Raw genomic sequence first — 17,189 nt, forward strand, 5'->3', positions numbered from 1 at the left:
TGAAGCCTTTAAGAAACTTTTTCTCGCTGACACCCCCAATAAAATGGCGAAAAGAAAAATAAAAGAAGCTTATCGCTTACTACATTTTCGACGTTCATGCAGTAAAATTTAGGTATCATGATTAACGTTTTAATTTATTACTTCTTTAATATCGATACTTTTCGCACTACATTTTGCAGGCAGTATCCACATACATGACTGAATGTACCTGCAAAATTATATATTTGTAGGACACATAGCTCAGGACATATGACGTCAACCACATTTAGATGTCTGAAAAACTAGCTTTTCTCAAACGAGAGCTGCTTTGTACGTGGAAGTTGGATTCTTTTTGTGAATCAGGGCGGAGAGGAAGGGAGATTAAGTAGTTTGTAAGCCTAGGGACCGATGACCTCAGCAGTTTGGCCCCACAGGAACCTACCACCGTTACCGTTACCTCGCATTTGTGACTCTATGCGGCAGCCACAAATTGGTACGGTAGCGTCGTCTTTTGGAGGACAGTGGTTCAAATCTTAGTCAGACCTTGTAGTTTGAGGTGTCCCGTTATTTCCGTAAATCGCTTGTGGGTAATGCCAGAACGATTGTTTACAAACAGACACGGCCCTTTTGCGTTCTGGCTCTAATGACACCGTCGTCGACGGCATGTCAAAATGTCATCTTTCTTTCTTCCTACCAGATGTAGTTATCTCAGGAGCGTTGCGCTCCAAATGAGGTAAATGGTACCCGTAAACCCAGCAGTACGTTTTTCCTCTTATACAACGACGGACTGTGAATGGGATGTAGGAAGTTCCGCCTGTGACCTTGAACGACAGTGTAGTAAACATGGAGGCGACGGACGCATGCGGGAAAGCCGTAGATCAATAAGCGCGCTAAGTAAATGGATTTCCTCCTGCCTAAGTTCTGTTTACCTGTAGTGCGTAGTCTTTCCTCGTCGCCAGAGTATGGGGGCTCGGACGAATATCTGAATAGCTGTACTATCGCCTTCAAGACTTCCTAGCAACAGAAATCAATAAGATGTCTTAGGCAGAGATCGGCAGGGGCGGAGATGATGTCTGGGATACCTTAAGGTAGTTTGATAGGGTCTTTTCTGTTAACGATATACATACAGGGCGTTCGGAAATTCCTCTCGGACTTGTAGAGAGGAGTGAACACATAATACTTCGAATAAGAATCCATGTCGGGAAACGCACCATTTCCGTTCTACGACGCTTTCAGTTCAGATGTTTAACTTATCCATTTCCGCTTCAGGAACTAAATTACGCATGTCGCAGTACAATTATTTGGTAACAATTTGAAAGGAAACATAACGAAAAATCGATTTATCACTTAAGCGCACTTGTTTGTATTAACACTTAAACTTTACGTGTTTACATTATTCCAAAACAATAAGGAACATTTCTCAGGCATTACAACGGCGGCTCGATATGGCGACTCCCACAGACCCTGCGCCTATCCCGTCTGATGTCTCTTCCACTTCTACTGCAGTTACCAGAACGTGTGTCAGCGGATCTTCCTCTGTCTGTACAGGAGTCTCGTAAACTAAACTTTGCATAGAAGTAGTCCATAGAAGTTAAATCCGGCGATCCTTTCGGAGGACAATGAGAGACTTTTTTAACAAATTTGAAAGCAATATTTTATCTGCAGATTCCAAAAATAACGCCAAAAATTTTGGTCGTACGTAAAATCTATGAACGCTACAAATAATTCAATACCTTCTCTTGCTGACAGTATGGGTAATGTAACTGATGATGATAAACAGAAGGCCGAAATTCTAAACCTAGCTTTCAAAAACTCGTTTACGATAGAGGACTGCAGCACCATTCCCCCTTTCAATTATCGAACTAACGAAAGGATGGCTGACATAGTGTTTAGTGTATCTGAAATTGTAAAACAGTTAAGATCCTTAGACGCCAGGAAGGCATCTGGCCCAGACGGTATCCCCGTAAGATTTTATGTTGACTATACTACAAATATAGCACCATTATTATCCGTCATTATCAGAGATAATTGGAACAGCGGAAAGTTCCACGGGACTGGAAGAAGACCCAGCTCATAGCAATCTATAAAAAGGGTAGAAAATCGGATGCACATAATTACCGGCCAATTTCACTGACATCGATTTGTTGTAGAGTCATGGAACATATTTTGTGTTCAGACATGATGACCTTTCTAGACTCTGAGAAGCTCATCTGCAGAAACTAGCACGGTTTTAGGAAACAGCGGTCATGCGAGACACAGATGGCCCTCTTTGTGCACGATATACAACAGGCTCTAGATACCGGCTCCCAGGTTGATGCCATATTTCTCGACTTTCGAAAGGTGTTCGACTCAGTTCCGCATTGTCGCTTGCTACAAAAAGTGCGCGCTTACTCTCTATCCAATGTCATATACGGTTGGATAGAAAGTTTTCTAACTGACAGGGAGCAGTATGTCGTCCTGAACGGGGTAACTTAAACAGAAACAAGAGTAACTTCAGGTGTGCCCCAGGGCAGCCTATTAGGTCCTCTGCTTTTTACGATTTACATAAAACGATCTGGTTGATGGTATTGACAGCGGCCTTAGACTGTTTGCCGATGATGCTGTAGTCTACAGGAAAGTAGTATTACACGACAGTTGTGAACAAATCAGTGAGGATTTGCAGAAAATAAATGCGTGGTGTAATGACTGGCAGTTATCTCTCACTATTAGTAAGTGTAACCTACTGCGTATAACAAGGCGAAAACCCCCATTAATGTACGAGTACAAAATAAATGCCCAGTCTTTGGAAGCGGTAACTTCAGTCAAGTATCTGGGTGTGACTATTCGAAATGATCTCAAATGGAATGATCAGATTACAAAAGTAACGGGTAAGGCGAACTCTAGATTGCGGTTTATTGGTACAATCCTGAAGCGATGCAATCCTTCAACAAAGGAAATAACTTACAATACATTAGTTCGTCCAGTCTTATTGTTCGTCTGTATGGAACCCTTACCAGTTTGGTCTGATTCAAGAGATTGAGAAGGTCCAAAGAAGAGCGGCAAGATTCGTGATGGTGCATTTAGCCATCGCGAGAGCGTTACAAAATCTCTGTATTTGAATATGCATGCCTGTTTGAAGTGGGACACACTTGCAGATAGACGACGCGCTAAACAGAAGGGGCTCCTCACTAAATTCCGAAATCCAATCTTCACCGGGGATGTAGAGCATATATTATTACCACCAACTTTCAAATAGCGTAATGATCATCATTCGAGGATAAGGGAAATAAGAGCTCGTACTGAGGCGTTCAGACAGTCGCTTTTCCCTCGCGCGATCTGCGAGTGGAACAGTGGGGGTGGGGGGTGGGGGGGGGGGACATGACTTTGGCGCGAATTGTGCCCTCCGCCACACAGCGCTTGGTGGCTAGCGGAGTAGATATGTAGATGTATATTACGTAATAATTGTGCTGCATCACATCTAATCCAGTTCCTCAAGCGGAAGTGGATGAGTTAAACATCTGAATTGGAACCGTTGTAGAACGGAAACAGTACGTTTCCGGACATCCGTTCCTATTCCAAATATGAGGTACTCACTTCCCCTTATAAGTCCTAGAAATTTGTAAAAGAAATTTCCGAACATCCTGTATAACACTCTAAGCACTGAAAATAATGAACCAGGAATTGAAAAATTAGGCTTCATCTAAATTTTAGACCTGCATTTGTTAGTTATAGCTTTTGAAACGCTAATATACACTGAAGCGGCAAAGGTGGTGGTACAGGCATGCATATTCAAATACAGAGATTTGTAAAGAGGCAGAATATGGCACTGCGGTCGGTAACTCCTATATAAGACGACAAATGTCTGGCGCAGTTGTTAGATTATGTAGTGCTGCTACAATGGCAGGTTATCAAGATTTAAGTGAGTTTGAACGGGGTGTTATAGTCGGTGCACGAGCGATGGGACACAGCATCTTCGACGTAGCGATGAAGTGAGAATTTTCCCGTACGACCCTTTCACGAGTGCACCGTGCGTATCAGGAATCCGGTAAAACATCAAATCTCCGACATCGCTGCGGTCGGAAAAAGATCCTGCAAGAACGGGACCAACGACGACTGATGAGAATCGTTCAACGTGAGAGAAGTGCAACCCTTCCGCAAATTGCTGCAGATTTCAATGCTGAGCCATCGACAAGTATGTCCGCAGCCCATGGTCTAGTGGCTAGTGTTTCTGCCTCTCGATCACGGGGTCCCGGGTTCGATTCCCGGGCGGATTGGGGATTTTCTCTGCGCGGGGACTGGGTGTTTTTGTTGTCCTCACCATTTCATCAACATCATCATCATCATTCATAAGAGAGGTTAGATTGGACTGTGTACAAAAATTGGACTGTGTAAAAATTGGGACTTTGTTTGGGCGCTGATGATCGTGAAGTTGAGCGCCCCACAAACCAAACATCAGCATTATCATCATAATTATCAAGTGTTTGTGTGCGAACCATTCAACGAAACATCATCGATATGGGCTTTCAGAGCCGAATGACCACTAGTGTTCCCTTGATGACTGCACGACACAAAGCTTTACGCCTCACCTGGGCCAGTCAGCGACGACATTGGACTGTCGATGAGTGGAAACATGATTTCTGGTCCGACGAATCTGGTTTCGAATTGTGTCGAGCGGGTGGACGTGTATGGGTGTGGAGACAACCTTATGGATCCATGGACCCTTCATTTCAGCAGCGGACTCTTCAAGCTGGTGGAGGCTCTTAATGGTGTGGGGCATGTGCAGTTGGAGTGACAGGATACGTTTAGATACGACTCTGACAGGTGACACATACGTAAGCATCCTGTCTGATCACCTGCATCCATTCATGTCCACTGTGCATCCCGACGGAATTGGGCAATTCCAGGAGGACAATGCGACACCTCACACTTCCAGAAGTGCTACAGAGTGGCTCCAGGGACACTCTTCTGAGTTTGAACACTTCCGCTGGCCAGCAAACTCCCCAGACATGAACATTATTGACCATATGAGGGATGCATTGCAACGTGCTGTTCAGATGAGATTTACACTCCTTCGTACGCTTACGGATTTATGGACAGCCTTGCAGGATTCATGCCGTTAATTCCCTCCAGCACTGCTTCAGACATTGAGTCCATGCTACGTTGTGTTGCGGCACTTCAGCGTGCTCGTGGGGCTCCTGCACGATATTAGGCAGGTGTACCATTTCTTTGGCTCTTCAGTGTATTTTAAGAAGATGTTGCCCCACAGCTGATAAATATTGGCAAAACGTCGAGCCTCAACGCCAAGAGGTGTTGATTAAAATTTGTTTTATTGTACATTCAGTTTGTCCACAGACCATCATCGGTTTCCTGTGTACCAATGGGAAGAATACACGAAGGACATTATGCATTGAACAGTCAACATAGCGCTAAAAACAATTCACGCAGGTGGATCGTATGGATGGTTCAAATGGCTCTGAGCACTATGGGACTTAACACCTGGGGTCATCAGTCCCCTAGATCTTAGAACTACTTAAACCTAACTAACCTAAGAACATCACACACATCCATGCCCGAGGCAGGATTTGAACCTGCGATCGTAGAGGTCGCGCGGTTCCAGACTGAAGCGCCTAGAACCGCTCGGCCATACCGGCTGGCGATCGTATGGAAGACATAGTAACAGGCATCCCTGGCGTAAGGAAAGAACTGACGCGAGAGTTGGAAGCAAATAAGTCACCACGTGTTACGTTATATATATATATATATATATAATTTATCAGCGTGAATTTTTCTTTTGTTAGAGCATGATTCTTTCTGTCAGGGATATTGTCTTTTCTTATCACTTTTACTTACGTGCATAAGTAAATATGAAACCGGTTCTTGAAGGGCCGCTGTTATTCATGTACCAACTTTAGATTTTGAACGTGATGACTAAAATATAGTTGCCGCTAACTGAATTGAATGTAATTTTGTTAATTTCTAATTACTGATTCCAAAGCAAGGCTCGAGAGAATTTCGATTATTGCCGTGGAGCGGCCAACATAAAACTTACTGAACTCATGGAATCTGTGTAATTTAAAAAATGAACTTTAACGTAAATTAATTATCTGTTGCACTTTAGAAAGGTTCTTACAACGAAATCTCTCGCATTTACAGTTACTGTTAACACCTTGAAAAATAAATTATTACTTCAGCTCGTAATGGCCGACCAGAGGCTGCATCGGAAAATGAGCTTCTCTCAGCTCAAATTACTGAAATAGTGCTTATTAAAAATAATTAGCCACTGCGAGCATTTGAGGTGACAACGCTCAATGGCTGCCCTCCGTATCGCGAAACAAACCCGTGTGTGTACCATTAAATACGTCCTTCCTCCTCAGCCGTACAATCGCGTCTCTTTCGATTTTTTTTTTATTGTCATAGACATTAAATGAAGATGCTACTCTTAAAATTATCGCTGCATATCAGTTGTTTCAAGAACATTAACTGTATCTTTTATACTAATTATATTCACAAAATACGTTAGCTATGGTTTACAACCGATAAAAATGTCAATATTTATGTGACGTATCGTCACACAGGTCAGGAAAGAAATGACGCGAGAGTTGGAAGCAAATAAGTCACCAGGTCAGGATGGAAACCCAGTCCGGTTTTACAGAGAGTAATCTACGGCACTGGCCCCCTATGTAGCTTGTGTTTATCGAGAATCTCTCGCCCAGTGGAAAGTCCACAATGACTGGAAAAAAGCTCAGATGACTCCTCTAAATAAGAAAGGTAAAAGAACGGACTTGTATAATTTCAGAGCAATGTCCCTAACGTCGGTTTGCTGCAGAATTCTTGACCATAATTCAGAGTTCGAATGTAATAAATCCGCTTGAGACTGTTAAGCTTATTTCCACAAATCAGCAAAGACTGAGAAAGAATCGCTGGTGCGAAACTCAGCTTGCTCTTTTCTCGCATGACGTACTGCAAACCATGGATGAAGGCAGATTCCATATTCCTAGATTTCGGGAGAACGTTTGACTCGGTTTCCCACTGAAGACTGGTAATGGACGTACGAGAATACGGAATAGGTTCCCAGATATGTGACTCGAAAACTTCCTGAGTTAGCGTTCATCAGAGACAAGGGTGTGGTCAGGAATGCGGTAGGGTGTGTGATAGGAGTGCTGCTATTTTCTGTATACGTAAATCATCTGACGGGCAGGGTGAGCGGCAATCTGCGGTTGTTTGCTGGTGACGCTGCAGTGCACGGGGAGATGCCGTTGACTGACTGTAGGAGGATACGAGATGGCAGACTAAATTTCTACACTCATGCTCATAAATTAAGGATAATTGTAGAATGTGGTGCCACACAACGTGGCACTACACAAAACTGGCGCTAATAGCATAGGCACATAGGGAACACACACGACACAGATCTGTAAGTCCATAAGTCCACGGTATTTGTGATAAGTTGAGAAAACCGTCCCGAAACACACGTGCTACAAAACGCCACTGTTTCCTGCGCATGTACCCCGACATCAATATGGGATATGATCACTATGCACACGTACACAGGCCGCACAACGGGTTGGCATACTCTGGATCAGGTGGTCGAGCAGCTGCTGGGGTATAGCCTCCCATTCTGGCACCAGTGCCTGTCGGAGCTCCTCAAGTGTCGTAGGGGTTTGAAGACGTGCAGCGATATGTCGACCGAGAGCATCCCAGACGTGCTCCATGGGGTTTAGGTCTGGAGAACAGGCAGGCCACTCCATTCGCCTGATATCTTCTGTTCCAAGGTACTCCTCCACGATGGCAGCTCGGTGGGGCCGTGCGTTATCATCCATCAGGACGAAGGTGGAACCCACTGCACCCCTGAAAAGGCGGACATACTGGTGCAAAATGACGTCCCGATACACCTGACCTGTTACAGTTCCCCTGTCAAAGACAAGCAGGGGTGTACGTGCACCAATCATAATCCCACCCCACACCATCAAACCACAACCTCCATACAGGTCCCTTTCAAGGACATTAAGGAGTTGCTATCTGGTTCCTGGTTCACGCCAGATGAAAACCCGGCGAGAATCACTGTTCAGACTATACTTGGACTCATCCGTGAACATAACCTGGGATCTCTGTTCCAATGAGCAAGTACTACGTTCTTGACACCAGGCTTTACGAGCTCTCCTGTGACCAGGGGTCAGTGGAATGCACCTTGCAGGTATCCGGGTGAATAAATCATGTCTGTTCAGTCGTCTATAGACTGTGTGTCTGGAGAACTGTTCCAGTGGCTGTGGTGAGGTCCCGAACAAGGCTACCTGCAGTACTCCGTCTGCGGGCACTGATGGTGAGATTTCGGTCTTCTTGTGGTGTTGTACACAGTGGACGTCCCGTACTGTAGCCCCTGGACACGTTTCCTGTCTGCTGGAATCGTTGCCATGATCTTGAGATCACACTTTGTGGCACACAGAGGGCCTGTGCTACGACCTGCTGTGTTTGACCAGCCTCCAGTCACCCTACTATTCTACCACTCATAACGTCATCAATATGTCTTCTTTGAGCCATTTCCAACACACAGTCACCATTAACACGTCTGAAAACGTCTTCACTCGCTGCACCGTACTCTGACATGCACCAACACACCTCTGCGCATGTGGACTGCTGCCAGCGCCACCGTGCGACTACCGCAGGTCAAATGCACCGCATGGTCATACCCCGAGCTGATTTAATCCCGAGAATCGCCCACCAGAGCGTTGTTTCACCATGTATCAGCATTATCCTTCATTTGTGAGCATGTGCGCAATTAGTGTAATGAATGAAATGCCAGCTTGCTCTAAACGTAGAAATGTGCATGTTAATGCGGATGAGTGGGAAAAAGAAGCGTACAACGTTCGAATACAGGATTAGTAGCGTTCTGTTTGCCACAGTCAAACCGATGAAATATCTAGGCATAACGCTACAGAGCGATATGAAATGGAACGAGCACGTAAGGATTGTAGTAAGGAAGGCGAAAGTTTCAAATGGTTCAAATGGCTCTGAGCACTATGCAGCTTAACTTCTGAGGTCATCAGTAGCCTAGAACTTAGAACTAATTAAATGTAACTAAACTAAGGACATCACACACATGCATGCCAGAGGCAGGATTCGAACCTGCGACCGTAGCGGTAGCCCGGTTCCAGACTGTAGCGCCTAGAACCGCACGGCCACTCCGGCCGGCGAACGCGAATGGTCTGCCTCGTTTTAGTGGGACAATTTTAGAATAGTGTAGCTCATCTGTAATGTAGACTTCGTGTAGAAAACCAGTGCATTCTTGAGTACTTCGCGAGTGCTTGGGATTCTCATCAGACCTGATTAAATGAACACATCTAAGCAATTCGGAGGCCTGCTGCTGGGTTTGTTACCGCTGGAATTGATCAACTCCCAAGTATTACGGAGATGCTTCAGGAGCTCAATTGAGAATCCATGCAGGGGGAAAAAGACGTTCTTTTCGTGAGTTACAGTGTAGAAGGTTTAGAGGACCGGCATTTGGTGCTGACTGAAGAACGATTCCACTGCTGCACAGTACGCGTAAAATCCACTAAGATAAGATGAGGGAAATTAGGACTGGTACAGAGGCATATACATAGTCGTTTTTCCTCCACTCTGTTTGCGATTGGAACAGGAAAGGAAATGGGTCGTACTGGCGGTTTGCGGAGTATGTGTCTTGATGTAGACGTACAACTGGCATATATGTTTAAGAGACGTTAAGTCTTAATAGTCCGCAACTCGTGGTCTCTCGGTAGCGTTCTCGCTTCCCGAGCACGGGGTCCCGGGTTCGATTCCCGACGGGGTCAGGGATTTTTCCTACCTCGAGATGACCGGGTGTTGTTGTGTCGTGTTCATCGTCATAATTCATCCCCATTACGGTCGGAGGAAGGCAATGGCAAACCACCTCCACTAGGACCTTGCTTAGTAAGGCGGCGCGGGTCTCCCGTGTCGCTCCCCTACGCTCTATAAAGGAGTATGGGACTCATCATCATCATCATCATCATCATCATCATCAGGTCTTAATATGGGAGTTTATCGCAAACATGTACACCACTTAGCGCTGTATTGACAGTTCAGTTCGTAATGCTTTCCATGTATTCTTCTTCTTGGTTTACAGGATACCTGAGGATGGTCTGTGGACTGAAACTCGATGTATAATAAAGAAATTTTTATCAAACTTCCTGCAGATTAAAACTGTGTACCAGACCGACACTCGAACTCGGATCCTTTGGCTTTCGCAGGCAAGTGCCAACTGAGCTACCCAAGCACGACTCACGACTCGCCCTCACAGGTTCAACTCTGTCAGTACCTCGTCTCCTACCTTCCACACTTCACAGAAGCTCTTCTGCGAACCTTCCAGCTAACACTCCTGGAAGAAAGGATATTGCGGAGACATGGCTTAGCCACAGCTTGGGGGATGTTTCCAGAATGAGATTTTCACTCTGCAGCGTAGTGTGCGCTGATATGAAACTTCCTGGTAGATTAAAACTGTGTAGTTGGTAGAAGAGGTTCTGTGAAGTTTGGAAGGTAGGAGATGAGGTACTGGCAGAACTGAAGCTGTAAGGACGGGTCGTGAGTCGCGTTTGGGTTGGCGCCAGCACGGTAGCTCAGCGTGTTCGCTCAGAGGGCTGCTCGCCCTCTGTAATAAAAAAAAATAAAATTAAAAAAAACTGAGTAAAGGAATCGACGATGAACTTTGAACGGATGTGTTGTGACTTCCGCCCAGAACGAACGCAACGAGCAACACCGGAAGAAAAAGGTTCAAAATGGTTCAAATGGTTCTGAGCACTATGGGACTTATCATCTATGGTCATCAGTCCCCTAGAACTCAGAACTACTTAAACCTAACTAACCTAAGGACATCACACAACACCCAGTCATCACGAGGCAGAGAAAATCCCTGACCCCGCCGGGAATGAACCCGGGAACCCGGGCGCGGGAAGCGAGAACGCTACCGCACGACCACGAGCTGCGGACAAAAGAAAAAAAAAAGGAGCTACGCAAGCACGACTACCGCCTCGCCCTCACAGTTGTGTGCCAGTACTTCATCTCCTAGTCTCCTATCTTCCAAAGGCAAAGGTCCCGAGTTCGAGTCTCGATCCGGCACACAGTTTTAATCTGCCAGGAAGTTTCATATCAGCGCACACACAGCTGCAGAGTGAAAATTCATTCTGGAATTTTTATCAGTTGCGCTTGGGTGTGAATATTGACACTTTACCAGTTTTTACGAGCTGTGAGGCAACGCCTTCTTATGATACACTGCAGGCAAAAAAGTGCAACACCCTCAGGGACAAGGTTATTGTATTGACAAATGAGATGATAGGCAGTTCAACACTGTAGAAGTATATCCTAATCAGTTCAGACCAAGTGAATCACACGTCACGGTGAAGGTTGCGAAAACGGTCGTATCAGTGCACAGCATACACCCCTCTGTCAGCAACGCAGGCGAGTATTCTCGCCATCAAACGATCATAAAGAGATGATGAGGTTTGGTTTGTGGGGCACTCAACTGTGGGGTCATCAGCGACCGTACAAAGACCCAAATTTTACACGGTCTAATTTTTATGCACATTCCAATCGAGCGATTGTCACGAATGATGGTGATGATGATGATGATGATGATGATAACACAAACAGCCAGTCCCCGGGGAAGGAAAATCCCCAACAAGACCGGGAATCGAACCCCAGACCCTGTGACCCAGAGGCAAACGATCATAAAGGAGCCGAATGACATCCTGGGATAGTTTGTTGGGTGGTTGGTTGATTTGGGGGAGGGGAGCAAACAGCGAGGTCATCGATTCAATCGGATTAGGGAAGGATGGCCTTTCCCTTTTTGAGGAACCATCCCAGCATTTAGGGAAGTCACGGAAAACCTAAATCAGACTGCCCAGATGCGGGTTTGAACCATCGTCTTCCAGAAGCCGAGTCCAGTGTGTTAACCACTGCGTCACCTCGCTCGATCGATAGTTTGTCCCAATCACCTCGCGCCTTATGTCGCAATTTGGCAGTGGTTCTAGCAGGCCCTGGAGAACAGATAAGTTCTCACTTCACCATGTTCCCTACATGTTCAGCTTGCGATCATTCTGGCTCAAGGAAGTTGTTGTACACCACGAAGAGCTAGTTGCCTCGCAGCAGCCGTGTGTGGACGTGCATTGTCCTGCTGAAAAAGCAAATCACCTCCCTGTCAAAGAAACTGCAGTAGCACGAGGATAACGGCCTGTGCTGTGTAGCAGGCACTGGTTACTTTAGCCTGCACAAACGCCAAATGTGACCGCGAGTTGTAATCACAGAGTGTGGTGTGGGACATATGTTGTGGACTCTGAAATAGGCAGACGCCAGTCAGATGACATACATGTACAGTCCATCGCTAGCATACAGACAGAACGCAGTCTCATCACTGAACACAACATGGCGCCATTCCAATGTACAATCAACTATTTTACGACAGCCACACTTGACATTGCCGTAGTGTCACTGGTAGCCTGCGCGGTTAGTACACACTTTGTCAATAAGAGGGGCACAGGAAAGAACAACATAAAACAAGATCCTTCATTATCCTAATCGAATAACTTGCAGGTCCTTTTTGCTCCGCCTACTAGAAATTCCAGCTTGTGGAGCTGTAGCCCGTATTCCACTCCCATTACGAGAAAACTATGTCCCTCTCAACAGAATTTGCACTAAATTGTCCTTCTCCACCTTCGTAAAGCGATTCTTCATCAGCATCTTCGTGTAGTTCTGACCTTTCAGTGACAGCTACCTCATCATCATCATCAATCGAAGATTCACATTCGCTAGGTGGGTTTTCAGAATAAGAAAACTACTACAACAGTTCATTTCTCTCCTCATCTGATAGTCCTCTTCTCTAACATTTTCAATTTGTGCAACAGACAAGTGCTACGAAATAATGCACCGAAATAAACATGTGCTTATCACAAGGAGGACTGTCGAACACTGGATGAATAATAACAACGCGAGCCAGTAGTGGCAAATAACGTAACAAAAATTCAAATGGCTCTGAGCAGTATGGGACTCAACTGCTGAGGTCATTAGTCCCCTAGAACTTAGAACTAGTTAAACCTAACTAACCTAAGGACATCACAAACATCCATGCCCGAGGCAGGATTCGAACCTGCGACGTAGCGGTCTTGCGGTTCCAGACTGCAGCGCCTTTAACCGCACGGCCACTTCGGCCGGCAATAATGTAACAGGTGCTGCACAGACAGACACCTGGTTGTTGAAAAATTGCTTCTAACCGCATGTTCCTGTGAGGCCCGTAAGGGAGGAAACGTTCACCAACACTTTAACACAAAGCCATAGGTAAATTTTTATATTTTTATACAGTATTATGACTAACTTGATAAATTAGAAAAATAAAATTACATTAAAATAGAGTGTATAGTTACTAATGGAGAAGATATTAAACATTACTGATTGGGGCCTCTGAGCCCAGATGGTAGATAAGGGTTTAACCTCTGTCGGGTTTGGTTAATACCTGAATGGGTGACCATCCGGGAGTGCCAGGTGCTGTTGGCAAGCAGAGTGCGCTCAGCCCTTGTGAGGCCAATTGAAGAGCTACCTGACTGAGAAGCAGAGGCACGAAAACTGACAACGGCCGGGAGAGTGGTGTGCTGAGCACGAACCCATCTATATCTGTATCCAGTGGTGCCCACGGTCTGAGGATGACACGGCGGTCGATCGGCGCCGTTGCGCCTTCAGAGGTCTGTTCGGACGGAGTTTACTTGGATAAGAACTGCATCAGACCAGTTTTCAACATCTGAAGACAAAGTCTGTATACGAGTCAGTAATCACATTTACCACTTACACTACTGGCAATTAAAATTGCTACACCACGAAGATGACGCGCTACAGACGCGAAATTTAACCGGCAGGAAGAAGATGCTGTGATATGCAAATGATCGGCTTTGCAGAGCATTCACACAGGGTTGGCGTCGGTGGCGACACCTACAACGTGCTGACATGAGGAAAGTTCCCAACCGATTTCTCATACACAAACAGCGGTTGACTGGCGTTGCCTGGTGAAGCGTTGTTGTGATGCCTCGTGTATGGAGGAGAAATGCGTACCATCACGTTTCTGACTTTCATAAAGGTCGGATTGTAGCCTATCGCGAATGCGGTTTATCGTATCGCGCATTGGTCGAGATCCAATGACTGTTAGCAGAATATGGAATTGGTGGGTTCAGGAGGGTAATAAGGAATGCCGTGCGGGATCCCAACGGCCTCGTATCACTAGCAGTCGAGATGACAGGTATCTTATCCGCATGGCTGTTACGGTTCGTGCAGCCACGTCTCGATCCCTGAGTCAACAGTTGGGGACGTTTGCAAGACAACAACCATCTGCACTAACAGTTCGACTACGTTTGCAGCAGCATGCACTGTCAGCTCGGAGACCATGGCTGCGGTTACCCTTGACGCTGCATCACAGACAGGAGCGCCTGCGATGGTGTACTAAACGACGAACCTGGGTGCAAGAATGGCAAAACGTCATTTTTTCGGATGAATCCAGGTTCTGTTTACAGCGTCATGATGGTCGCATCAGTGTTTGGCGACATCGCGGTGAACGCACATTGGAAGCGTGTATTCGTCATCGCCATACTGGCGTATCACCCGCCATTGGTTACACGTCTCGTTCACCTCTTGTTCACATTGACGGCACTTTGAACAGTGGAGGTTACATTTCAGATGTGTTACGACCCGTGGCTCTACCCTTCATTCGATCCATGGGAAACCCTACATTTCAGCAGGATAATGCAAGACCGCATGTTGCAGTTCCTGTACGGGCCTTTCTGGATACAGAAAATGTTCGACTGCTGCCCTGGCCAGCACATTCTCCAGATCTCTCACCAACTGAAAACGTCTGGTCAATAGCGGCCGAGCAACTGGCTCGTCACAATACGTCAGTCACCACTCTTGATGAACTGTGGTATCGTGTTGAAGCTGCATGGGCAGCTGTACCTGTACACGCCATCCAAGCTCTGTTTGACTCAATGCCCAGGAGTATCAAGGCCGCTATTAAGGCCAGAGGTAGTTGTTCTGGGTACTGATTTCTCAGGATCTAGGCACCCAAACTGCGTGAAAATGTAATCACATGTCAGTTCTAGTACAATATATTTGTCCAATGAATACCCTTTTATCATCTGCATTTCTTCTTGCTGCAGCAATTTTAATGGCCAGTAGTGTATTAATAACTGTCCGACTTGATTACACTTTACTGTAAATTTCACTATATTAAGGGTTTGTGCTTTCTGCCTTCATCAGGCTACAAGGAGTGTTTTAATACGTTATATTAACAGAACCTTCCGTCGGTTCTTGGTAGAACAATATTATAATAATAAATGAAAAGCACCAGCTGGTGTTTTAATATGATTACTAACGTCAACTGCTTGTTGTACGCCATGACACCTTATATCATAAAACTATTGGCAGATTAAAATTGTGTGCTGGACCGAAATTCGAACTCGGGACCTTTGCCTTTGTCGGGCATGTGCTCTACCGACTGAGGTCCTTTCTTCCAGGAGTGCTAGTCCAGCAAGGTTCGCAGGAGAGCTTCTGTAAAGTTTGGAAGGTAGGAGACGAGGTACTGGCAGAAGTAAAGCTGTGAGGACGGGGCGTGAGTCGTGCTCGTGTAGCTCAGTCGGCAAAACTCTTTCCCGTGAAAGGCGAAGGTCCCGAGCTCGAGTCTCGGTCCGGCACACAGTTTTAATGTGCCAGGAAGTTTCATATCAGCGCACACTCAGCTGCAGAGTGAAAATTCATTCTGGTCTTACATCATGTTTGTCGTAATATACATAATCTACGACAGGTGTTCAGTAAGTAACGCAACACATTTTTTTTCCCTGAGGCAATTTCGGCTGAATATTCGTGGAATATTCCCGCTTCAGCGCCCGTAGTTTCATGAAGTTCTGATAGGTGGTGCCGCAATACGTAGTCTTCAAAATGGCGTTTAACGGAGGTGTATTACAAGCAGGGAGCTGTGATTAAGCTTCTTTTGGAAGAAAACCAGAGCATTACAGATATTCATAGGCGCTTTTAGAATGTCTACGGATACCTGGCAGTGAACGAAAGCACGGTGAGTCGTTGGGCGAGGCCTATATCATCACCACAACCAGGTCGCGCAAACTTGTCCGATGTCCCGCGTGCCGATCAGATTTCGCACCTTCCGACATCCATCTGTTTGGCCCAATGAAGGAAGCACTTCTTGGGAAGCAGCACGTGCATGATGGGGAGGTTACTGATGTAGCAAGACGTTGGCTCTGATGTCAACCAGTAAAGTGTTACCATGCGGGCATAGAACCAACCTGATCTCAAAAAAAACAAAAACAGTGTTGTTAACTCAAGAAGCCGTCATGCATATCACATTCTTCACCAACTTTTATACACTCCTGGAAATTGAAATAAGAACACCGTGAATTCATTGTCCCAGGAAGTGGAAACTTTATTGACACATTCCAGGGGTCAGATACATCACATGATCACACTGACAGAACCACAGGCACATAGACACAGGCAACAGAGCATGCACAATGTCGGCACTAGTACAGTGTATATCCACCTTTCGCAGCAATGCAGGCTGCTATTCTCCCATGGAGACGATCGTAGAGATGCTGGATGTAGTCCTGTGGAACGGCTTGCCATGCCATTTCCACCTGGCGTCTCAGTTGGACCAGCGTTCGTGCTGGACGTGCAGACCGCGTGAGACGACGCTTCAGCCAGTCCCAAACATGCTCAATGGGGGACAGATCCGGAGATCTTGCTGGCCAGGGTAGTTGAATTACACCTTCTAGAGCACGTTGGGTGGCACGGGATACATGCGGACATGCATTGTCCTGTTGGAACAGCAAGTTCCCTTGCCGGTCTAGGAATGGTAGAACGATGGGTTCGATGACGGTTTGGATGTACCGTGCACTATTCAGTGTCCCCTCGACGATCACCAGTGGTGTACGGCCAGTGTAGGAGATCGCTCCCCACACCATGATTCCGGGTGTTGGTCCTGTGTGCCTCGGTCGTATGCAGTCCTGATTGTGGCGCTCACCTGCACGGCGCCAAACACGCATACGACCATCATTGGCACCAAGGCAGAAGCGACTCTCATCGCTGAAAACGACACGTCTCCATTCGTCCCTCCATTCACGCCTGTCGCGACACCACTGGAGGCGGGCTGCACGATGTTGGGGCGTGAGCGGAAGACGGCCTAACGGTGTGCGGGACCGTAG

The sequence above is a fragment of the Schistocerca serialis genome, chromosome 12, assembly GCF_023864345.2.
Source record: "Schistocerca serialis cubense isolate TAMUIC-IGC-003099 chromosome 12, iqSchSeri2.2, whole genome shotgun sequence".
Classification (NCBI taxonomy): Eukaryota; Metazoa; Arthropoda; class Insecta; order Orthoptera; family Acrididae; genus Schistocerca; species Schistocerca serialis.